General features: G+C 48.1%; 1 protein-coding gene across 3 annotated transcripts in view; it reads left to right on the forward strand.

The window, feature by feature from the left end:
* The window catches only part of LOC137422605 (uncharacterized), a 65,056-nt gene that overhangs the window by 20,326 nt on the left and 17,459 nt on the right, over positions 1-27,271 (forward strand). For 2 of the 3 annotated variants that reach the window (XM_078773453.1, XM_078773454.1), the window contains one exon: positions 20,379-20,450. The gene's annotated coding sequence lies outside the window, so the exon portion shown is untranslated. Of the gene's footprint in view, positions 1-20,378; positions 20,451-23,462; positions 23,723-27,271 lie in introns of those variants that run through there. The other variant, XM_078773455.1, reaches the window with a different exon arrangement.

The following is a 27,271-nucleotide window of genomic DNA, read 5'->3' on the forward strand; positions in this document are numbered from 1 at the left end:
TCACCATATGATTTCATTTTTATCGATGGTTTTGGACTCGGTGTCAGCAATAATTGAGAACATTCCACACACGCGGGAAAATGCAGAGATATATTTTTAAAAATCGCGTCATGGTGTATCATACACCGCCCAACATGACACCGACGGCAACGTGTCGATATATATTAAAAATTCGCTTTTGCTTTTCCGTTAAGATATATTACTTTTTCGTTTGATGACAGTCGTCACAAAAACGTCAACAATGATGCCGACATATATTTCTTCGTTTTTATTTAATTCAACATTATTAGCCGGAAGTAAAATATGTTTCAGGAAATTACCGAGAGATATTTCTTCGTTTTTTAAAATTAGTTATGTGCGAATACACTTTAAATAGGTTTATTTGAAATCTTTAATTTTCCACAATATAATTTACTTGCCATTTATCATTTGATGATTACGAGACAAATTCCTCTTGAGGATCGTGACAATTCATGCGCTGCGTGGAAACTTCTATTTCCAAAATGAATGAGACGATCGATGAAGAACGCAGACTTGAACAGGATGCAGCAAGAAAACGAATGAGACGGGCGAACGAGTCCATCGACGAACGTCAATGCAAACTTGCGGGGTCACCCGTGGGAATCCCACGGGCATGGATGTGTGTGACATTTCGACATATTGAGTTAGATGCTGCACATTCATTTTTACAAAATGGTTACTGGCAAGTCATCAGATCCAGAAATGGTGTAAAAACCACCGTTTAGAGGCCATTTTTCCCCGCAAAGCGGGGGTTGGCCTTTTCGGGGACCGTGGTAGTTGTTGTTTTTTTGTCCCCTTTTTGAAGCAATGTTTTACGGCCGGATGCCCTTCCTGACGCCAACCCTTTTTGCCGCCTTCAACGACAAACAGGGAATTACCAGTGAACTGGTACTCAATTAGCCGACCTCGGAAGGATGACAGGCTGAGTCAACCCCCCTGGCATTAATTCGGCGATCGACCGAGATTCGAACCCAGGATCCTAAGCCGGCACCCTAGCCGCTAGCCCAACACCAGAAATGGTGTCATGAACACAATTTATTTACGCACAAGCACAAAAGCAAGACGGGCCGATTTCCGATTCCGACGGGCCGACGGGCGAGACGGGCCGATTTCCGATTCCGACGGGCCGATTTGGAGCAAGAAAAAGAACGAGACGGGAGAAAAAGGAGAGAAACGAGACGGGGAAAGCCGATTGGAGAGGCGAGTGAGGCGCGATTGGAGAGGAGTGTGAGGCGCGATTGGAGAGGAGTGTGAGGCACGATTGGAGAGGAGTGTGAGGCGTGATTGGAGAGGAGTGTGAGGCACGATTGGAGAGGAGTGATTGGAGGGGAGTGTGAGGCACGATTGGAGAGGAGTGTGAGGCACGATTGGAGAGGAGTGTGAGGCGCGATTGGAGAGGAGTGTGAGGCGCGATTGGAGAGGAGTGTGAGGCGCGATTGGAGAGGCGTGTGAAGGATTGCAGAGGAGAGGAGTGTGAGGGATTGGAGAGGTGAGGGATTGGAAAGGAGAGGGATGTGAGGGTTTGGAGAGGAGAGGAGTGCTAGGTGGAGAGAGGAGAGTGTCAGGTGGAGACAGGAGAGTGTCAGGTGGAGACAGGAGAGTGTCAGGTGGAGAGGAGTGAGGGGTCACATATTATGTGAAATAACTAAATTCACACCATTTCTGGATCTGATGACTTGCCAGTAACCATTTTGTAAAAATGAATGTGCAGCATATAACTCAATATGTCGAAATGTCACACACATCCATGCCCGTGGGATTCCCACGGGTGACCCCGCTAGTATATATATAATATATCTCTATATATAAAGGAGTGTCTGTGTGTGTGTCTGTCTGGATGTCCGCTTATAACTCAAGAACTACACATCGGAGAAAAGTTTTAGACACAGATTCGGAATCAGCATAAAATCCTGGTGGTTATAGGCTACTTTGTATTTTAATATCAATGGTTTGAAAAACCGGGCCAGCTGCAATTCCATGGTGTAGTTTGTGGCGGCGCTATTGCCCCTTTCCGATCCCGCGGTTGCGCGTATGTACAGTATACTGTACGTACATATTTATATATTTTTTATGTGCTTTTTATTGTATTTTAAATTGTTTTTTAGCTTATTTTATTGTTAATTTATGTACTATTGTATTTATTTTAAATATATTTTTAAGGAAAACAAATGTTTTCACGTCCGTAGGAGTGACGTAAAGTCGCACATAATGACAAAATGCGCACCATTTTTTCGCACCAAGAACGAATAAACGGTTTTTTTTTTTAGTTGAGATTTTATTCGAATTCGAATTCCATTAAATTTCAACTGTTGGAAACAATAATTATTTCAACTGTTGGAAATTGAAATAATTATTGTTTCCAACAGTTGAAATTTAATGGAATTCGAATTCGAATAAAATCTCAACTAAAAAAAAAAAACGTCGCGTTTTAAAATTATGACGTCATCAGCGTATTTCGGAACGTTAATTTTACAACTTCATATTCAGAATCAGTACGTCCCAGAGAAACTACAGCACACCTTAAATGTTTAAAAAACCTTCGGTTTTAAAATTATGACGTCATCAGCGTATTTCGTAACGTTAATGTTTCAACTTTGACGACAATGACTTCTGACTTCCGGGTTTGGAATGCGGGACCAATGCCATTTGACAGGGAATAAAAAATAAATGCGACATTCAATTGACGACAATGACTTCTGACTTGACTCCCCCCTCCCCCTCCCCTCCCCCCTCCCCCTTACCCCCCCCCCTTCTCCCCTCCCCTTCCCCCCTACCCCTCCCCCCTTCCCCTCCCCCTCCCCTCCTCCTCCCCTCCACCCTCCCCCTCCCCCCCTCCCCCTTGCCCCTCCCATCCCTCCACCTCCCCCTCCCAATCCCCCCCCCTCTCCTCCTCCCCTCCTCTTCTCCCCTCCCCCCCCTCTTCTCCCCTCCTCCCCCGTTCCCCCTCCCCTCCCCTTCCCCCTCCCCTCCCTTCCCCCGCCCGGCAATGCCGGGTACTTCCCATGGCCAGCTGTACGTGGGCTGCTCGAGGGTTGGAAAACCAAGCAATCTTTATGTCTTGGCACCAAGTAAGAAAACCAGAAATGTTGTATACCAAGAGGTTTTGAGAAATTGACAATTGACAAAATGTCATGTAGGAAATGTACTGTGATATTGCTCTAAAATATACATGTTCTTTTCATCATATATTTGTCTTATTCTTATTCAACCCGGGCGAAGCCGGGTACCTCAGCTAGTATATATACATATCTATATTATAATAGCCGTAGATGATTCTGTCTGTCTGTCTGTCTATCTGTTGGGTGTCTGTCCGGGGTGTGGCTTACTCGGTTTGCAGAGTAGCTCCACCCATAGCTCCACCCATTCTGGGAGTGGCTATAAACAAATATCCACCATTTTATTAACTCGCATAGCTTTGAGTCCTGTTTTGTAGGCCCGTGGTGTCTTGCTCTCCCCCAGTTTTATTTCAAATCAAATTCGATAAATCATTTCATTTTTCACAGTCGCTAACATAGTTTTAGACTCGGTTGAAAAAAAACGGGAAGAAAATCCGATGAAAGTTGCCGTTTATAGAACGAAATGAATTCTCAAAGGCCTGTAACTTCAAGGCCATTGAGTCTCTCTCACGCCTTTATCTCCAATCTAACTCACCATATGATTTCATTTTTATCGATGGTTTTACTTTTAGACTCGGTGTCAGCAATAATTGAGAACAATCCACACACGCGGGAAAATGCAGAGATATATTTTTTAAAATCGCGTCATGGTGTATCATACACCGCCCAACATGACACCGCCGGCAATGTGTCGATATATATTAAAAATTCGCTTTTGCTTTTCCGTTATGATATATTACTATTTCGTTTGATGATAGTCGTCACAAAAACGTCAACAATGATGCCGACATATATTTCTTCGTTTTTATTTCATTCAACATATTAGCCGGAAGTAAAATATGTTTCAGGAAATTACCGAGAGATATTTCTTCGTTTTTTTTATTAGTTATGTGCGCATACACTTTAAATAGGTTTATTTGAAATCTTTAATTTTCCACAAACATTCCACACACGCGGGAAAATGCAGAGATATATTTTTTAAAATCGCGTCATGGTGTATCATACACCGCCCAACATGACACCGACGGCAATGTGTCGATATCTATTTTAAATTCGATATATCATTTCATTTTTCACAGTCGCTAACATAGTTTTAGACTCGGTTGAAAAAAAACGAGAAGAAAATCCGATGAAAGTTGCCGTTTATAGAACGAAATGAATTCTCAAATGCCTGTAACTTCAAGGCCATTGAGTCTCTCTCACGCCTTTATCTCCAATCTAACTCACCATATGATTTCATTTTTATCGATGGTTTTAGAGTCGGTGTCAGCAATAATTGAGAACATTCCACACACGCGGGAAAATGCAGATATATTTTTTAAAATCGCGTCATGGTGTATCATACACCGCCTAACATGACACCGACGGCAACGTGTCGATACATATTAAAAATTCGATATATCATTTCATTTTTCACAGTCGCTAACATAGTTTTCGACTCGGTTGAAAAAAAACGGGAAGGAAATCCAATGAAAGTTGCCGTTTATAGAACGAAATGAATTCTCAAACGCCTGTAACTTCAACTTCAAGGCCATTGAGTCTCTCTCACGCCTTTATCTCCAATCTAACTCACCATATGATTTCATTTTTATCGATGGTTTTGGACTCGGTGTCAGCAATAATTGAGAACATTCCACACACGCGGGAAAATGCAGAGATATATTTTTAAAAATCGCGTCATGGTGTATCATACACCGCCCAACATGACACCGACGGCAACGTGTCGATATATATTAAAAATTCGCTTTTGCTTTTCCGTTAAGATATATTACTTTTTCGTTTGATGACAGTCGTCACAAAAACGTCAACAATGATGCCGACATATATTTCTTCGTTTTTATTTAATTCAACATTATTAGCCGGAAGTAAAATATGTTTCAGGAAATTACCGAGAGATATTTCTTCGTTTTTTTAAATTAGTTATGTGCGAATACACTTTAAATAGGTTTATTTTTGAAATCTTTAATTTTCCACAATATAATTTACTTGCCATTTATCATTTGATGATTACGAGACAAATTCCTCTTGAGGATCGTGACAATTCATGCGCTGCGTGGAAACTTCTATTTCCAAAATGAATGAGACGATCGATGAAGAACGCAGACTTGAACAGGATGCAGCAAGAAAACGAATGAGACGGGCGAACGAGTCCATCGACGAACGTCAATGCAAACTTGCGGGGTCACCCGTGGGAATCCCACGGGCATGGATGTGTGTGACATTTCGACATATTGAGTTAGATGCTGCACATTCATTTTTACAAAATGGTTACTGGCAAGTCATCAGATCCAGAAATGGTGTAAAAACCACCGTTTAGAGGCCATTTTTCCCCGCAAAGCGGGGGTTGGCCTTTTCGGGGACCGTGGTAGTTGTTGTTTTTTTGTCCCCTTTTTGAAGCAATGTTTTACGGCCGGATGCCCTTCCTGACGCCAACCCTTTTTGCCGCCTTCAACGACAAACAGGGAATTACCAGTGAACTGGTACTCAATTAGCCGACCTCGGAAGGATGACAGGCTGAGTCAACCCCCCTGGCATTAATTCGGCGATCGACCGAGATTCGAACCCAGGATCCTAAGCCGGCACCCTAGCCGCTAGCCCAACACCAGAAATGGTGTCATGAACACAATTTATTTACGCACAAGCACAAAAGCAAGACGGGCCGATTTCCGATTCCGACGGGCCGACGGGCGAGACGGGCCGATTTCCGATTCCGACGGGCCGATTTGGAGCAAGAAAAAGAACGAGACGGGAGAAAAAGGAGAGAAACGAGACGGGGAAAGCCGATTGGAGAGGCGAGTGAGGCGCGATTGGAGAGGAGTGTGAGGCGCGATTGGAGAGGAGTGTGAGGCACGATTGGAGAGGAGTGTGAGGCGTGATTGGAGAGGAGTGTGAGGCACGATTGGAGAGGAGTGATTGGAGGGGAGTGTGAGGCACGATTGGAGAGGAGTGTGAGGCACGATTGGAGAGGAGTGTGAGGCGCGATTGGAGAGGAGTGTGAGGCGCGATTGGAGAGGAGTGTGAGGCGCGATTGGAGAGGCGTGTGAAGGATTGCAGAGGAGAGGAGTGTGAGGGATTGGAGAGGTGAGGGATTGGAAAGGAGAGGGATGTGAGGGTTTGGAGAGGAGAGGAGTGCTAGGTGGAGAGAGGAGAGTGTCAGGTGGAGACAGGAGAGTGTCAGGTGGAGACAGGAGAGTGTCAGGTGGAGAGGAGTGAGGGGTCACATATTATGTGAAATAACTAAATTCACACCATTTCTGGATCTGATGACTTGCCAGTAACCATTTTGTAAAAATGAATGTGCAGCATATAACTCAATATGTCGAAATGTCACACACATCCATGCCCGTGGGATTCCCACGGGTGACCCCGCTAGTATCTATATTATAATAGCCGTAGATGATTCTGTCTGTCTGTCTGTCTATCTGTTGGGTGTCTGTCCGGGGTGTGGCTTACTCGGTTTGCAGAGTAGCTCCACCCATAGCTCCACCCATTCTGGGAGTGGCTATAAACAAATATCCACCATTTTATTAACTCGCATAGCTTTGAGTCCTGTTTTGTAGGCCCGTGGTGTCTTGCTCTCCCCCAGTTTTATTTCAAATCAAATTCGATAAATCATTTCATTTTTCACAGTCGCTAACATAGTTTTAGACTCGGTTGAAAAAAAACGGGAAGAAAATCAGATGAAAGTTGCCGTTTATAGAACGAAATGAATTCTCAAAGGCCTGTAACTTCAAGGCCATTGAGTCTCTCTCACGCCTTTATCTCCAATCTAACTCACCATATGATTTCATTTTTATCGATGGTTTTACTTTTAGACTCGGTGTCAGCAATAATTGAGAACAATCCACACACGCGGGAAAATGCAGAGATATATTTTTTAAAATCGCGTCATGGTGTATCATACACCGCCCAACATGACACCGCCGGCAATGTGTCGATATATATTAAAAATTCGCTTTTGCTTTTCCGTTATGATATATTACTATTTCGTTTGATGATAGTCGTCACAAAAACGTCAACAATGATGCCGACATATATTTCTTCGTTTTTATTTCATTCAACATATTAGCCGGAAGTAAAATATGTTTCAGGAAATTACCGAGAGATATTTCTTCGTTTTTTTATTAGTTATGTGCGCATACACTTTAAATAGGTTTATTTGAAATCTTTAATTTTCCACAAACATTCCACACACGCGGGAAAATGCAGAGATATATTTTTTAAAATCGCGTCATGGTGTATCATACACCGCCCAACATGACACCGACGGCAATGTGTCGATATCTATTTTAAATTCGATATATCATTTCATTTTTCACAGTCGCTAACATAGTTTTAGACTCGGTTGAAAAAAAACGAGAAGAAAATCCGATGAAAGTTGCCGTTTATAGAACGAAATGAATTCTCAAATGCCTGTAACTTCAAGGCCATTGAGTCTCTCTCACGCCTTTATCTCCAATCTAACTCACCATATGATTTCATTTTTATCGATGGTTTTAGAGTCGGTGTCAGCAATAATTGAGAACATTCCACACACGCGGGAAAATGCAGATATATTTTTTAAAATCGCGTCATGGTGTATCATACACCGCCTAACATGACACCGACGGCAACGTGTCGATACATATTAAAAATTCGATATATCATTTCATTTTTCACAGTCGCTAACATAGTTTTCGACTCGGTTGAAAAAAAACGGGAAGGAAATCCAATGAAAGTTGCCGTTTATAGAACGAAATGAATTCTCAAACGCCTGTAACTTCAACTTCAAGGCCATTGAGTCTCTCTCACGCCTTTATCTCCAATCTAACTCACCATATGATTTCATTTTTATCGATGGTTTTGGACTCGGTGTCAGCAATAATTGAGAACATTCCACACACGCGGGAAAATGCAGAGATATATTTTTAAAAATCGCGTCATGGTGTATCATACACCGCCCAACATGACACCGACGGCAACGTGTCGATATATATTAAAAATTCGCTTTTGCTTTTCCGTTAAGATATATTACTTTTTCGTTTGATGACAGTCGTCACAAAAACGTCAACAATGATGCCGACATATATTTCTTCGTTTTTATTTAATTCAACATTATTAGCCGGAAGTAAAATATGTTTCAGGAAATTACCGAGAGATATTTCTTCGTTTTTTAAAATTAGTTATGTGCGAATACACTTTAAATAGGTTTATTTGAAATCTTTAATTTTCCACAATATAATTTACTTGCCATTTATCATTTGATGATTACGAGACAAATTCCTCTTGAGGATCGTGACAATTCATGCGCTGCGTGGAAACTTCTATTTCCAAAATGAATGAGACGATCGATGAAGAACGCAGACTTGAACAGGATGCAGCAAGAAAACGAATGAGACGGGCGAACGAGTCCATCGACGAACGTCAATGCAAACTTGCGGGGTCACCCGTGGGAATCCCACGGGCGTGGATGTGTGTGACATTTCGACATATTGAGTTAGATGCTGCACATTCATTTTTACAAAATGGTTACTGGCAAGTCATCAGATCCAGAAATGGTGTAAAAACCACCGTTTAGAGGCCATTTTTCCCCGCAAAGCGGGGGTTGGCCTTTTCGGGGACCGTGGTAGTTGTTGTTTTTTTGTCCCCTTTTTGAAGCAATGTTTTACGGCCGGATGCCCTTCCTGACGCCAACCCTTTTTGCCGCCTTCAACGACAAACAGGGAATTACCAGTGAACTGGTACTCAATTAGCCGACCTCGGAAGGATGACAGGCTGAGTCAACCCCCCTGGCATTAATTCGGCGATCGACCGAGATTCGAACCCAGGATCCTAAGCCGGCACCCTAGCCGCTAGCCCAACACCAGAAATGGTGTCATGAACACAATTTATTTACGCACAAGCACAAAAGCAAGACGGGCCGATTTCCGATTCCGACGGGCCGACGGGCGAGACGGGCCGATTTCCGATTCCGACGGGCCGATTTGGAGCAAGAAAAAGAACGAGACGGGAGAAAAAGGAGAGAAACGAGACGGGGAAAGCCGATTGGAGAGGCGAGTGAGGCGCGATTGGAGAGGAGTGTGAGGCGCGATTGGAGAGGAGTGTGAGGCACGATTGGAGAGGAGTGTGAGGCGTGATTGGAGAGGAGTGTGAGGCACGATTGGAGAGGAGTGATTGGAGGGGAGTGTGAGGCACGATTGGAGAGGAGTGTGAGGCACGATTGGAGAGGAGTGTGAGGCGCGATTGGAGAGGAGTGTGAGGCGCGATTGGAGAGGAGTGTGAGGCGCGATTGGAGAGGCGTGTGAAGGATTGCAGAGGAGAGGAGTGTGAGGGATTGGAGAGGTGAGGGATTGGAAAGGAGAGGGATGTGAGGGTTTGGAGAGGAGAGGAGTGCTAGGTGGAGAGAGGAGAGTGTCAGGTGGAGACAGGAGAGTGTCAGGTGGAGACAGGAGAGTGTCAGGTGGAGAGGAGTGAGGGGTCACATATTATGTGAAATAACTAAATTCACACCATTTCTGGATCTGATGACTTGCCAGTAACCATTTTGTAAAAATGAATGTGCAGCATATAACTCAATATGTCGAAATGTCACACACATCCATGCCCGTGGGATTCCCACGGGTGACCCCGCTAGTATATATTATAATAGGCGTAGATGATTCTGTCTGTTGGACGTACGTCCGGGGTGTGGCTTACTCGGTTTGCAGAGTAGCTCCACCCACTCCTCCTTCTCGAATAACTTTGAGGCCTGTTTAGTTAGGCCCGTGCTGTCTTTCTCTCTCACACAGATTTATTTCAATTCTAATTCGATATATCATTTCATTTTTCGCAGTCGCCAACATAGTTTTAGACTCGGTTGAAAAAAAACGGGAAGAAAATCCGATGAAAGTTTCCGTTTATAGAACGAAATGAAATCTCAAACGCCTGTAACTTCAAGGCCTTCTTGAGTCTCTCTCACGCCTTTATCTGCAATCTAACTCACCATCTGAGTTTCATTTTTATTGATGGTTTTAGACTCGGTGTCAGCAACGCGGGAAAATGCAGAGATATATTTTTTAAAATACCGCCCACCGCCTAACCGCCAACAACCGCCCAACATGTATCATACACCGCCCAACATGACACAGACGGCAACATGTCGACATTATCGCTTTTTCTTTAAACCGAGTGAACCGAGCCGAACCGAATAAACCGAGTGAATTTCATCCAATTCCACCGAGTTTCATGAAATTACCGAGAGATATTTCTTCGTTTTTATTTTATTCGTTACCAGCAGAAGTACCCAGCGTTGCCGGGCGGGGGAGAGGGGAAGGGGGAAGGGGGAAGGGCACGTACACTTTAAACATGTATATACATGTGGGATGTGGGATATATACATGTGGGACATGTGTACATGTGTGTGTGTTTGTGTGTGTGTATATATATATATATATGTGTGTGTATGTGTATGTAGGCTAACCCCCGCTCTAGCAGGGAAAATGGCCTTAAAATGCATGTTGTTGTTGTATGTGTATATATATATGTCTGTGTGTGTGTGTATGTGTATATATATGTGTGTGTATATGTGTCTGTACGTGTGTGCGTGTGTGTTTTTGTGTATGTGTATATATGTGTGTGTGTGTGTGTGTGTGTGTGGTGGGTGGAGCTATATGGATGTGTGTGACATTTCGACATATTGAGTTAGATGCTGTGCCTGCACATTCAGTTATATAAAATGGTTACTGGCAATTGATCACATCCACAAATGATGTAATCCATACAATTTATGTACTTTACATAACGTTAATAGGAATACATGCCCGTGTAGATGGGAAATACAGTTTGTTTGAAATAAATCACAAATATCAGAAGAAAGTTTTTAAAATTTAGAACTATTCTCACTCAGAGTTAAACATCACCGTAATATTATGCGGTTGCTTCAACGTTTTCGGTGAATTATATGTCATTCCCATCTACACGGGCATGTATTCCTATTAACGTTATGTAAAGTACATAAATTGTGTGGATTACATCATTTGTGGATGTGATCAATTGCCAGTAACCATTTTATATAACTGAATGTGCAGGTGCAGCATCTAACTCAATATGTCGAAATGTCACACACATCCATGCCCGTGGGATTCCCACGGGTGACCCCGCTAGTATATATTATAATAGGCGTAGATGATTCTGTCTGTTGGACGTACGTCCGGGGTGTGGCTTACTCGGTTTGCAGAGTAGCTCCACCCACTCCTCCTTCTCGAATAACTTTGAGGCCTGTTTAGTTAGGCCCGTGCTGTCTTTCTCTCTCACACAGATTTATTTCAATTCTAATTCGATATATCATTTCATTTTTCGCAGTCGCCAACATAGTTTTAGACTCGGTTGAAAAAAAACGGGAAGAAAATCCGATGAAAGTTTCCGTTTATAGAACGAAATGAAATCTCAAACGCCTGTAACTTCAAGGCCTTCTTGAGTCTCTCTCACGCCTTTATCTGCAATCTAACTCACCATCTGAGTTTCATTTTTATTGATGGTTTTAGACTCGGTGTCAGCAACGCGGGAAAATGCAGAGATATATTTTTTAAAATACCGCCCACCGCCTAACCGCCAACAACCGCCCAACATGTATCATACACCGCCCAACATGACACAGACGGCAACATGTCGACATTATCGCTTTTTCTTTAAACCGAGTGAACCGAGCCGAACCGAATAAACCGAGTGAATTTCATCCAATTCCACCGAGTTTCATGAAATTACCGAGAGATATTTCTTCGTTTTTATTTTATTCGTTACCAGCAGAAGTACCCAGCGTTGCCGGGCGGGGGAGAGGGGAAGGGGGAAGGGGGAAGGGCACGTACACTTTAAACATGTATATACATGTGGGATGTGGGATATATACATGTGGGACATGTGTACATGTGTGTGTGTTTGTGTGTGTGTATATATATATATATATGTGTGTGTATGTGTATGTAGGCTAACCCCCGCTCTAGCAGGGAAAATGGCCTTAAAATGCATGTTGTTGTTGTATGTGTATATATATATGTCTGTGTGTGTGTGTATGTGTATATATATGTGTGTGTATATGTGTCTGTACGTGTGTGCGTGTGTGTTTTTGTGTATGTGTATATATGTGTGTGTGTGTGTGTGTGTGTGTGGTGGGTGGAGCTATATGGATGTGTGTGACATTTCGACATATTGAGTTAGATGCTGTGCCTGCACATTCAGTTATATAAAATGGTTACTGGCAATTGATCACATCCACAAATGATGTAATCCATACAATTTATGTACTTTACATAACGTTAATAGGAATACATGCCCGTGTAGATGGGAAATACAGTTTGTTTGAAATAAATCACAAATATCAGAAGAAAGTTTTTAAAATTTAGAACTATTCTCACTCAGAGTTAAACATCACCGTAATATTATGCGGTTGCTTCAACGTTTTCGGTGAATTATATGTCATTCCCATCTACACGGGCATGTATTCCTATTAACGTTATGTAAAGTACATAAATTGTGTGGATTACATCATTTGTGGATGTGATCAATTGCCAGTAACCATTTTATATAACTGAATGTGCAGGTGCAGCATCTAACTCAATATGTCGAAATGTCACACACATCCATGCCCGTGGGATTCCCACGATGTGTGTGACGAATTTTAAATATATGTCGACTGTTATTTTAGGCGGTGTATTTTCGTTTGTCATCATGGCGCGATTTAAAAAAATATATCTCTGCATTTTCCTCTCCAATACCTCCTCACACTTTACATACACACCGGCCCATGTTTACATATACACACACACACAAACACACACATATACACCCACACACATATACACATACACACACACGTACATCGACACACATGCACACACACACACACACACACACACACACACACACACACACACACACACACACACACACACACACACACACACACACACACACACACACACACACGCGTACACATATACACATATGCACATATGCAAATATGTATACACATATGTATCCACATATACACATATATACACATTATACACATATATACATCTCCACACACACACACACACACACACACATATATACACATACACACACACACACACGCACACACGTACAGACACATATACACACACATATATATACACATACACACACACACAGACATATATATATACACATACAACAACAACATGCATTTTAAGGCCATTTTCCCTGCTAGAGCGGGGGTTAGCCTACATACACATACACACACATATATATATATATATACACACACACAAACACACACACATGTACACATGTCCCACATGTATATATCCCACATCCCACATGTATATACATGTTTAAAGTGTACGTGCCCTTCCCCCTTCCCCCTTCCCCTCTCCCCCGCCCGGCAACGCTGGGTACTTCTGCTGGTAACGAATAAAATAAAAACGAAGAAATATCTCTCGGTAATTTCATGAAACTCGGTGGAATTGGATGAAATTCACTCGGTTTATTCGGTTCGGCTCGGTTCACTCGGTTTAAAGAAAAAGCGATAATGTCGACATGTTGCCGTCTGTGTCATGTTGGGCGGTGTATGATACATGTTGGGCGGTTGTTGGCGGTTAGGCGGTGGGCGGTATTTTAAAAAATATATCTCTGCATTTTCCCGCGTTGCTGACACCGAGTCTAAAACCATCAATAAAAATGAAACTCAGATGGTGAGTTAGATTGCAGATAAAGGCGTGAGAGAGACTCAAGAAGGCCTTGAAGTTACAGGCGTTTGAGATTTCATTTCGTTCTATAAACGGAAACTTTCATCGGATTTTCTTCCCGTTTTTTTTCAACCGAGTCTAAAACTATGTTGGCGACTGCGAAAAATGAAATGATATATCGAATTAGAATTGAAATAAATCTGTGTGAGAGAGAAAGACAGCACGGGCCTAACTAAACAGGCCTCAAAGTTATTCGAGAAGGAGGAGTGGGTGGAGCTACTCTGCAAACCGAGTAAGCCACACCCCGGACGTACGTCCAACAGACAGAATCATCTACGCCTATTATAATATATACTAGCGGGGTCACCCGTGGGAATCCCACGGGCATGGATGTGTGTGACATTTCGACATATTGAGTTATATGCTGCACATTCATTTTTACAAAATGGTTACTGGCAAGTCATCAGATCCAGAAATGGTGTGAATTTAGTTATTTCACATAATATGTGACCCCTCACTCCTCTCCACCTGACACTCTCCTGTCTCCACCTGACACTCTCCTGTCTCCACCTGACACTCTCCTCTCTCCACCTAGCACTCCTCTCCTCTCCAAACCCTCACATCCCTCTCCTTTCCAATCCCTCACCTCTCCAATCCCTCACACTCCTCTCCTCTGCAATCCTTCACACGCCTCTCCAATCGCGCCTCACACTCCTCTCCAATCGCGCCTCACACTCCTCTCCAATCGCGCCTCACACTCCTCTCCAATCGTGCCTCACACTCCTCTCCAATCGTGCCTCACACTCCCCTCCAATCACTCCTCTCCAATCGTGCCTCACACTCCTCTCCAATCACGCCTCACACTCCTCTCCAATCGTGCCTCACACTCCTCTCCAATCGCGCCTCACACTCCTCTCCAATCGCGCCTCACTCGCCTCTCCAATCGGCTTTCCCCGTCTCGTTTCTCTCCTTTTTCTCCCGTCTCGTTCTTTTTCTTGCTCCAAATCGGCCCGTCGGAATCGGAAATCGGCCCGTCTCGCCCGTCGGCCCGTCGGAATCGGAAATCGGCCCGTCTTGCTTTTGTGCTTGTGCGTAAATAAATTGTGTTCATGACACCATTTCTGGTGTTGGGCTAGCGGCTAGGGTGCCGGCTTAGGATCCTGGGTTCGAATCTCGGTCGATCGCCGAATTAATGCCAGGGGGGTTGACTCAGCCTGTCATCCTTCCGAGGTCGGCTAATTGAGTACCAGTTCACTGGTAATTCCCTGTTTGTCGTTGAAGGCGGCAAAAAGGGTTGGCGTCAGGAAGGGCATCCGGCCGTAAAACATTGCTTCAAAAAGGGGACAAAAAAACAACAACTACCACGGTCCCCGAAAAGGCCAACCCCCGCTTTGCGGGGAAAAATGGCCTCTAAACGGTGGTTTTTACACCATTTCTGGATCTGATGACTTGCCAGTAACCATTTTGTAAAAATGAATGTGCAGCATCTAACTCAATATGTCGAAATGTCACACACATCCATGCCCGTGGGATTCCCACGGGTGACCCCGCAAGTTTGCATTGACGTTCGTCGATGGACTCGTTCGCCCGTCTCATTCGTTTTCTTGCTGCATCCTGTTCAAGTCTGCGTTCTTCATCGATCGTCTCATTCATTTTGGAAATAGAAGTTTCCACGCAGCGCATGAATTGTCACGATCCTCAAGAGGAATTTGTCTCGTAATCATCAAATGATAAATGGCAAGTAAATTATATTGTGGAAAATTAAAGATTTCAAATAAACCTATTTAAAGTGTATTCGCACATAACTAATTTTAAAAAACGAAGAAATATCTCTCGGTAATTTCCTGAAACATATTTTACTTCCGGCTAATAATGTTGAATTAAATAAAAACGAAGAAATATATGTCGGCATCATTGTTGACGTTTTTGTGACGACTGTCATCAAACGAAAAAGTAATATATCTTAACGGAAAAGCAAAAGCGAATTTTTAATATATATCGACACGTTGCCGTCGGTGTCATGTTGGGCGGTGTATGATACACCATGACGCGATTTTTAAAAATATATCTCTGCATTTTCCCGCGTGTGTGGAATGTTCTCAATTATTGCTGACACCGAGTCCAAAACCATCGATAAAAATGAAATCATATGGTGAGTTAGATTGGAGATAAAGGCGTGAGAGAGACTCAATGGCCTTGAAGTTGAAGTTACAGGCGTTTGAGAATTCATTTCGTTCTATAAACGGCAACTTTCATTGGATTTCCTTCCCGTTTTTTTTCAACCGAGTCGAAAACTATGTTAGCGACTGTGAAAAATGAAATGATATATCGAATTTTTAATATGTATCGACACGTTGCCGTCGGTGTCATGTTAGGCGGTGTATGATACACCATGACGCGATTTTAAAAAATATATCTGCATTTTCCCGCGTGTGTGGAATGTTCTCAATTATTGCTGACACCGACTCTAAAACCATCGATAAAAATGAAATCATATGGTGAGTTAGATTGGAGATAAAGGCGTGAGAGAGACTCAATGGCCTTGAAGTTACAGGCATTTGAGAATTCATTTCGTTCTATAAACGGCAACTTTCATCGGATTTTCTTCTCGTTTTTTTTCAACCGAGTCTAAAACTATGTTAGCGACTGTGAAAAATGAAATGATATATCGAATTTAAAATAGATATCGACACATTGCCGTCGGTGTCATGTTGGGCGGTGTATGATACACCATGACGCGATTTTAAAAAATATATCTCTGCATTTTCCCGCGTGTGTGGAATGTTTGTGGAAAATTAAAGATTTCAAATAAACCTATTTAAAGTGTATGCGCACATAACTAATAAAAAAAACGAAGAAATATCTCTCGGTAATTTCCTGAAACATATTTTACTTCCGGCTAATATGTTGAATGAAATAAAAACGAAGAAATATATGTCGGCATCATTGTTGACGTTTTTGTGACGACTATCATCAAACGAAATAGTAATATATCATAACGGAAAAGCAAAAGCGAATTTTTAATATATATCGACACATTGCCGGCGGTGTCATGTTGGGCGGTGTATGATACACCATGACGCGATTTTAAAAAAATATATCTCTGCATTTTCCCGCGTGTGTGGATTGTTCTCAATTATTGCTGACACCGAGTCTAAAAGTAAAACCATCGATAAAAATGAAATCATATGGTGAGTTAGATTGGAGATAAAGGCGTGAGAGAGACTCAATGGCCTTGAAGTTACAGGCCTTTGAGAATTCATTTCGTTCTATAAACGGCAACTTTCATCTGATTTTCTTCCCGTTTTTTTTCAACCGAGTCTAAAACTATGTTAGCGACTGTGAAAAATGAAATGATTTATCGAATTTGATTTGAAATAAAACTGGGGGAGAGCAAGACACCACGGGCCTACAAAACAGGACTCAAAGCTATGCGAGTTAATAAAATGGTGGATATTTGTTTATAGCCACTCCCAGAATGGGTGGAGCTATGGGTGGAGCTACTCTGCAAACCGAGTAAGCCACACCCCGGACAGACACCCAACAGATAGACAGACAGACAGACAGACAGACAGAATCATCTACGGCTATTATAATATAGATATATAGATATATATATATATATATATATATCCTTTGAGGCGCCCTAAAAGGCATTCGGCACACGAGCAGCAGCTACTCAGGGGCAGGAATTTGAAAAAAAATTCGGATTCCAGCACACAATGGCCTACTCTTGCAAAATACATCGAATGGTCTTTTGAATCCACCACTGACCAATACGAGCGAATGGGACACTGACCTTATATGTCCACGTGAGGGAGCACTCATTGGTACAACGCCCTGCCTCTGAAGCACCAGACCGAGGGTTTGTAGTCCGGTCGAGACTCAAACCCAGACAAGGCGATTTAAAGTTTAAAGTCCTCGACATCTGAACTATCTATCCTTGCAGTCCCAGCGCCTTGTTTTATGAGGCATAAAATGCATGGGACTCAAACATATGTCTTTTAAGTGTGTTGAGCAATCAAAACAATAAAAATAAACATTACAGGCTGCCTCGTTGATGAGATAAGAAAATGGGTGCAGGGCAGGTCGTTTCCGTGCCAGCACAAACCCAACTCATACACTGACATTCGTCCAACGTCCCAACTTTGGCCAACATAGCTGTGCAAGATGAACAATGCCTAAAAGCTAACCACTTACCCACTTACCCTTAAGGGTGTAGTACTGGTGAACAGGTGATTTTTTATTTTTTTTAGCTGAACAGTTTCCTTATCTATATATATATAAAACACAGTTTGTGTGTGTGTGTGTGTGTGTGTGTGTGTGTGTGTGTGTGTGTGTGTGTGTGTGTGTGTAGGTGTGTGTGTGTGTGTGTAGGTGTGTGTGTGTGTGTGTAATGTTACCGATAGACTCCGAAACGGAGAGGCTCACGAACTTGATATTTGGCAAAACATGGCCATTGAGCCTGGTACGAACATGGTCGACCTAAAAATTTATTTCATAATATTTTTTAACCATATTTTTACCTCAGCGCATTTCAGCGAGGAATATTATGACCGGAATGGCAGAGCAGCGCGCTGATTCGCTCAGAGCGATCACGTGATGTTCCAACTTTGCCGCCATAATCTTACAGTTATGCGTTCGCACGTAATTCCGTTTTTTCACATTTCAGCGAGGAACATTGCCATTCACACCACATAGGTTTTTTTTCACTTTCATGTGATATTTGTGATTTATTTCAAACAAACTGTATTTCCCATCTACACGGCCATGTATTCCTATTAACGTTATGTAAAGTACATAAATTGTGTGGATTACATCATTTGTGGATGTGATCAATTGCCAGTAACCATCTATATCCCTCCCCTCCCCTTCCCTCCTCCCCCTCCCTCCCACTCCCCCTCCCTTTCCCCCCTCCCCTCCCCCTACCCTTCCCCCTCCACCCTACCCTCTCCCCTTCCCCCTCCCCTTTCCACTCCCCTCCCTTCCCCTCCCCTCCCTTTCCCCCCCTACCCCTTCCTTTCCGCCCTACCCCTCCCTCCTCCCCTCCCCCTCGCTCCTCCCTCCCCCCTACCCCTTCCTTTCTGCCCTACCCCTTCCCCACCCCCCTCCCCCCTCCCTTTCCCCCATGCCCCTCACTTTCCCCCCTACCCCTTCCTTTCTGCCCCACCCCATCCCCTCCCCCCTTCCCCTCCCCTCCCTTTCCCCCCCTACCCCTTCCTTTCTGCCCTACCCCTCCCTCCTCCCCTCCCCCTCACTCCTCCCTCCCCCCTACCCCTTCCTTTCTGCCCTACCCCTTCCCCACCCCCCTCCCCCCTCCCTTTCCCCCATGCCCCTCACTTTCCCCCCTACCCCTTCCTTTCTGCCCCACCCCATCCCCTCCCCCCTTCCCCTCCCTTTCCCCCATGCTCCTCCCTTTCCCCCTACCCCTTCCTTTCTGCCCTACCCCTTCCCCACCCCCTCCCATCCTTCCCCCTCCCCTCCCCCTCCCTCCTCCCCTCCCCCTTCCTCCTCCCCTCCCCCCTCCCCCTCCCCCCTCTTCTCCCCTCCCCCCTCTCCTCCCCTCCCCCCTGTTCCCCTCCCCCCTCCTCCCCCTCCCACCCCCCTCCCCTTCCCCCTCCCATCCCACCCCTCCCCATCCCCCCCTCTTCTCCCCTCTCCCCACCCCCCCTCTTTTCCCCTCCCCTCCCCCTCTTCTCCCCTCTCCCCTCCCCATCTTCTCCCCCTCCCCATCTTCTCCCCTCTCCCCTCCCCCTCTTCTCCCCTCCCCCCCGTTCCCCTCCCCTCCCCTTCCCTGCCAAGCAATGCCGGGTACTTCTGCTAGTAGTCTTATATACAAGAATCTTTTCTTTTTTTTTTAGCTGAACAGTTTCCTTATAGTCTTATAAACAAGAACCATGCTAGTAGAGGTCATAGAAGTACCCCTAATTATTGTTATCTTTACACGCAATTTACAAGAAATATAATATTTTGCATGAAATTTGTTATAACTTTAATTTGCATCATTCTTTTGGGCTGAAATTTGGACAGGATATTCAGAATATCACTTCCTTTAAAATGATGAAGGCTTTTGTTTATAGGAGTAGCCATTGTGGATTTATTGAAGGACAACCAAGTTTTATCTGGTAATTGGCATAATTAGCTAATTAGTGAACATTTGACATAATTTCACAAAATCCTCTCATCAGGTAGTAGAGTAACACATGTATAATACATGTACCAAGTTTTGTGTGAAAAGAATGATAGGTGACATAGAAGATAGAAGTAGAAATGTGTTCTTTGTTTTTCCTTGTTTTTTATTGACGGTCTAATTTATGCAAATTATATGCATGTAATATGACAAAGAAGCGTTGAAACTGGTCTGAGGTAAAGCCAAGATTATATCTTTCAAGAAAAACTGAAAATTAGATATTAACTTGACTTTGTTTTTGTGTAAAGGCCTCTCAAAGGTACCTATGTAGTTTTCTCAATTTTTCACCAGTACTACACCCTTGGCACAAGTGTTGCTCGAGAACATGATGTCAATGTGTTTATGGAATATGTGTGCACGTGAATGCAGGTGCAGCCGTGTGTGGAGGACATTCTACTCGCAGGAACATCTGGTTGTTGAGAGAATCTCATAAAGCAGGAGGTAGGAGTACTTGGCAGAACTATATGTGTTTTGGTGGCCTACATAGTAATTATTTTTTAAAAAATAACCACCTTTAGAGGCCATTTTTCCCCGCAAAGCAGGGGTTGGCCTTTTTCGGGAACCGTGGTTGTTGTTGTTTTTTGGTCCCCTTTTTGAAGCAATGTTTTACGGCCGGATGCCCTTCCTGACGCCAACCCTTTTTGCCACCTTTAACGACAACCAGGCAATTACCAGTGAACTGGTACTCAATTAGCCGACCTCGGAAGGAATGACAGGCTGAGTCAACCCCCCTGGCGTTAATTCAGCGATTGACCGGGATTCGAACCCAGGATCCTCGGATCCTCAGCCGGCACCCTAGCCGCTAGCCCAACACCAGGGTTATCAAATAGTAATTATTGACTGCAATAGACACTAGCCTTCACCAGCAGGACTAGTGCTTCGTTCTACTAAAAGGAGGAGAGACCTAAGTATTTATTCCTTCTACTGACCATTGTGAATGTGAGAGAAGGGCCTCCATAGAGGTGTCGCCATTTTGTCGGGTCAAATCAAAGTGTACTGACAGGGAAGGGGTTTATAGAGAGCTTCGTAAGCTAACCTCTATGCCAATTGCATGTATATGTAAATCCATTCAAATTTCATTTCATTTCAAATTTCACAAAAAAAAAAATTTCAAATTTCACAAAAAAAAATATTCAAATTTTTCCCTATTCCCTTGGGAACAAAATTTCATGTTGTCATTTGAAATATCCCTTCCATGATCCGCCATCTTGTCCCTTCCATGATCCGCCATCTTCTTGCTCACGTGATCTTGCTTTGGTATTTTTTTCTTCTTCTTCTTTTTTTTTTTGTATACAGAGTCGAGGCTCGTGAAAGAGCTAACTCCCCCCCACCCACCCACTCACTCACTCCCCCCCACCCACTCACTCCCACCCCACCCATTCACTCCCCCCCCACCCACTCACTCCCCCCCCACCCACTCACTCCCCCCCCACCCACTCACTCCCCCCCCCACCCACTCACCCCCCCCCCCCACCCACTCACTCCCCCCCCCACCCACTCACTCCCCCCCACCCACTCACTCCCCCCCCCCCACCCACTCCTCACCCCCCCCCCACCCACTCCTCACCCCCCCACCCCCACCCACTCCTCACCCCCCCCCCCACCCACTCCTCACCCCCCACCCCCACCCACTCCTCACTCCCCCCCCACCCACTCCTCACTCCCCCCCCACCCACTCCTCACCCCCCCCCCCCACTCCTCACCCCCCCCCCCCACCCACTCCTCACTCCCCCCCACCCACCCACTCATCCCCCCCCCCACCCACTCCTCACTCCCCCCCCACCCACTCCTCACTCCCCCCCACCCACTCCTCACTCCCCCCCCCCCCCCACCCACTCCTCACTACCCCCCCCCCCACCCACTCCTCAAACAAACAAATCAAACAAACAAGCAAACAAAGTATATAAAAATGGGAGCGGTCGACAAGATGGGGAGAGAAGGGGAGGAAGCACACAAACAACATTTGAGGGCAGGGACATAGGGAGATGTGTGGGAGGCAGAGGGCCTGGGGGGAGGCAGGATAGGTATAAAACGCAAGGACACCAAGGACTTCCAGGAAAGAAGACAAAAGTCACCTCAAAAAAGTGGATTTGGGGTGAAATTAGCGGGGGTAGAAAAGATCAAGGTTTTGGATTGGGGAAGATAAGAGATGGTGGTGAACAGCCGTTTTAAAGACCTGGAGGGAGGAGTGGGATTGAAGAGAGTGAGGGAGTTTGTTCCAGGGGCGGGAGAAAAGAGGAATGAAGGAGTGAAGGTGAGCAGAGAGTCTTGATTTTGGCAGTTTAACCATAAGAGGGTTGCAGGCAGATCTTGTGCAACCTGCAGGAATATTTGGGGGACAGAGCCCAGAGAGAGCTGGGGGAGCAAGGCCGGAGAGGAGTCGGTAGAAGACAGAAAGACCACCAACCTGCCTGCAGTGAGTAAGTGAAAGGCCCTCGGAGATAGCATCATCGCGGGAGATTCCAATGATTCTGAACGCTTTGGTTTCAACAGCGTGAAGACGAGCTAGGTGTGAGGCAGGAGCACCAGCCCAGAGGGGAGAGCAGTATTCCATTGAGCTGCGGATGAAAGCCTTGTATGTGGGGAGGAGCTCAGGTGTGCCAAGGAAGGACTTCGCACGACGGAGGATGCCCAGTCGGCGACTGGCTTTGGAGGCCAGCTTGGAAATGTGGTTTTCCCAGGAAAGATCATGGCAGATAGTGAGACCCAAAAGCTTGAGTGACAGAACTTCTTGGAGAGGATTATTCAGAAAGTAGATGGGAGGGTTGTCCAGTCGGTCTTTTCAGAGAGACATCGTAAGAGTGTGAGATTTGTCAGGATTGAAAGACATGTTCCACTTGTTTGCCCAGTCTGTGATTTTGTCCAGGTCTGCAGAGAGTGAGGAGGCTGCAGACTGCCGATCTGAGGGATGAGGAATGGAGTGGCAGAGAGTGGGAGTCATCAGCAAAGAGATAGAGAAGATTTTCAAGAGAGTCAGAGAGATCATTGATGAAGACCAGAAAAAGCACAGGGCCCAGAACACTGCCTTGGGGAACTCCAGCCTGAACAGGAGGAGGAGATGAGAGAAACCCATTCAGGGCCACACGTTGACTACGACGAGAGAGGAAGTCCGCCAGTCCGCCAGCTTCCGAGAGAGGAAGTCCGCCAGGTCTGGCACGAGCACGACCGATAAATTATTTTCACCTGTTGATTAAAATTATTTTCACCTGGTGATTAAAATCAATAAATTACAATACAGTACTGTACAGAACGGATTTTGATTTCGAAACCGCTCATCATTTACGCCAGCTACACCGACTTCATTTAAGCCAGGTACACCGATTTCAGTTTTCCGCCAGCTACACCGACTTCATTTAAGCCAGGTACACCGATTTCAGTACGTCTCTGCCAGTCGGACCTACGTACCTGGTCCAGTCGACTAGAAGTCTAGACTATGTAATATAGTAGGTATGTGACTATCGGATGCTGAGTAGCGCGTCGCTGTGGCACAAATACCTGGTCTGCCAGCAATCTCGGCTGTCTGCACAGCCCTCTATTACTATCGCTGGAGAGATCGTATTTGTTTTTCTTAGATGAACCGGAAATACTTATGACGTAGTTCAGATTTTCCCCTTTGACCTCGTCTTCCAACCTTTATTTTCCGACTTCGAGAAGTAGGTGAATTTATTGCCGCAAGTTTGGGTTGTCAAAACCATTCACTGATTTTGACGAAGGTAAGTTTATATCGTTCTGAATCCAATATATTGTGTTAGTTTATATATTTATCCACATCTGGTTTTAATATTTAGTTAATTTGAACACCGAAACCTTGTGTTTGACGATAATAATAAAACGTGTCGTGGATGGAAATTCCAAAATATGTCGTCGCGATGCATCGTGCGCTCCAGCTCATGCATGTCATGCAATCACACGTTTGTGTTGTTAATTGGCCCTCACTCTCCTCCCCCCCACCCACCCCTCACTCCCCTCCCCCCCACCCACCCCTCACTCCCCTCCCCCCCACCCACCCCTCACTCCCCTCCCCCCCACCCACCCCTCACTCCCCTCCCCCCCACCCACCCCTCACTCCCCTCCCCCCCCACCCACCCCTCACTCCCCAAACTCACTCCCCCCCACCCACCCACCACTCACCCACCCACCACTCACCCCCCCCCCCCACCCACCACTCACCCCCCCCCCCCCCCACCCACCACTCACCCCCCCCCACCCACCACTCACCCCCCCCCCCACCCACCACTCACCCCCCCCACCCACCACTCACCCCCCCCCCCACCCACCACTCACCCCCCCCCACCCACCCACCACTCACCCCCCCCCCACCCACCCACCACTCACCCCCCCCCCCCACCCACCCACCACTCACCCCCCCCCCACCCACCCACCACTCACCCCCCCCACCCCACCCACCCACTCCTCACTCCCCCCCCCACCCACCCACTCCTCACTCCCCCCCCCCCACCCACCCACTCCTCACTCCCCCCCCCCACCCACCCACTCCTCACTCCCCCCCCCCACCCACCCACACCTCACTCCCCCCCCCCACCCACCCACACCTCACTCCCGCCCCCACCCACCCACACCTCACTCCCCCCCCCCCCACCCACCCACACCTCACTCCCCCCCCCCACCCACCCACACCTCACTCCCCCCCCCCACCCACCCACACCTCACTCCCCCCCCACCCCCACCCACCCACACCTCACTCCCCCCCCCCACCCACCCACACTCACTCCCCCCCCACCCACCCACACCTCACTCCCCCCCCACCCACCCACCCCTCACTCCCCCCCCCACCCACCCCTCACTCCCCCCCCCCACCCACCCCTCACTCCCCCCCCACCCACCCCCTCACTCCCCCCCCCACCCACCCCTCACTCCCCCCCACCCACCCACTCCTCACTCCCCCCCCACCCACCTCCTCACTCCCCCCCACCCACCCACTCCTCACTCCCCCCCCACCCACCCACTCCTCACTCCCCCCCCACCCACCCACTCCTCACTCCCCCCCACCCACTCCTCACTCCCCCCCACCCACCCACTCCTCACTCCCCCCCCCACCCACCCACTCCTCACTCCCCCCCCCACCCACCCACTCCTCACTCCCCCCCCACCCACCCACTCCTCACTCCCCCCCCACCCACCCACTCCTCACTCCCCCCCCCCCACCCACCCACTCCTCACTCCCCCCCCCCACCCACCCACTCCTCACTCCCCCCCCCACCCACCCACTCCTCACTCCCCCCCACCCACCCACTCCTCACTCCCCCCCCCCCACCCACCCACTCCTCACTCCCCCCCCCCCACCCACCCACTCCTCACTCCCCCCCCCACCCACCCACTCCTCACTCCCCCCCCACCCACTCCTCAATTCCCCCCCCCCACCCACCCACTCCTCACTTCCCCCCCCACCCACCCACTCCTCACTTCCCCCCCCACCCACCCACTCCTCACTCCCCCCCCACCCCACTCCTCAATTCCCCCCCCCCACCCACTCCTCAATTCCCCCCCCCCACCCACACTCCTCAATTCCCCCCCCCCCCACCCACTCCTCACTTCCCCCCCCCACCCACCCACTCCTCACTTCCCCCCCCACCCACCCACTCCTCACTTCCCCCCCACCCACCCACTCCTCACTCCCCCCCCCACCCACCCACTCCTCACTCCCCCCCCCACCCACCCACTCCTCACTCCCCCCCCACCCACCCACTCCTCACTCCCCCCCCACCCACCCACTCCTCACTCCCCCCCCACCCACCCACTCCTCACTCCCCCCCCACCCACCCACTCCTCACTCCCCCCCCACCCACCCACTCCTCACTCCCCCCCCACCCACCCACTCCTCACTCCCCCCCCCACCCACTCCTCACTCCCCCCCCCCCACCCACTCCTCACTCCCCCCCCCACCCACCCACACCTCACTCCCCCCCCACCCACTCCCCCCCCACCCACCCACTCCCCCCCACCCACCCACTCCCCCCCCCCACCCACTCCCCCCCCACCCCCCACTCCCCCCCCCACCCACCCACCCCCCCCCCCCCCCCCACCCACCCACTCCCCCCCACCCACCCACTCCTCACTCCCCCCCACCCCCCACTCCCCCCCACCCACCCACTCCTCACTTCCCCCCCCCACCCACCCACTCCTCACTCCCCCCCACCCACCCACCCACTCCCCCCCACCCACCCCCCCCACTCCTCACTCCCCCCCACCCACCCACCCACTCCTCACTCCCCCCCCACCCACCCACCCACTCCTCACTCCCCCCCCCACCCACCCACCCACTCCTCACTCCCCCCCCACCCACCCACCCACTCCTTACTCCCCCCCCCACCCACTCACTCCCCCCCACCCACTCACTCACTCCCCCCCACCCACTCACTCACTCCCCCCCACCCACCCACTCACTCCCCCCCACCCACCCACTCACTCCCCCCCACCCACCCACTCACTCACTTCCCCCCCACTCACTCACTCCCCCCCCACACCACTCACTCCCCCCCCACCCACTCACTCCCCCCCCCCCACCCACTCACTCCACCCCCACCCATTCACTCCCCCCCCCACCCACTCACTCCCCCCCACCCACTCACTCCCCCCCCCCACCCACACCTCACTCCCCCCCCACCCACCCACTCCTCACTCCCCCCCCACCCACCCACTCCTCCACTCCCCCCACCCACCCACCCACTCCTCACTCCCCCCCCACCCACCCACTCCTCACTCCCCCCCCCACCCACCCACTCCTCACTCCCCCCCCACCCACTCCTCACTCCCCCCCCCCACCCACCCACTCCTCACTCCCCCCCCACCCACCCACTCCTCACCCCCCCCCCCCACCCACCCACTCCTCACCCCCCCCACCCACCCACTCCTCACTCCCCCCCCACCCACTCCTCACTCCCCCCCACCCACCCACCCACTCCTCACTCCCCCCCACCCACCCACCCACCTCCTCACTCCCCCCCCACCCACCCACCCACCCACTCCTCACTCCCCCCCCACCCACCCACCCACTCCTCACTCCCCCCACCCACCCACCACCCACTCCTCACTCCCCCCCACCCACCCACCCACTCCTCACTCCCCCCCCCACCCACCCACTCCTCACTCCCCCCCCCACTCCTCAATTCCCCCCCCCCACCCACCCACTCCTCAATTCCCCCCCCCCACCCACCCACTCCTCAATTCCCCCCCCACCCACCCACTCCTCACTTCCCCCCCCCACCCACTCCTCACTCCCCTCCCACCCACCCACTCCTCAC

This window comes from Myxine glutinosa, chromosome 2, assembly GCF_964187855.1.
Source record: "Myxine glutinosa chromosome 2, kmMyxGlut1.1, whole genome shotgun sequence".
In the NCBI taxonomy this organism is placed as follows: domain Eukaryota; kingdom Metazoa; phylum Chordata; class Myxini; order Myxiniformes; family Myxinidae; genus Myxine; species Myxine glutinosa.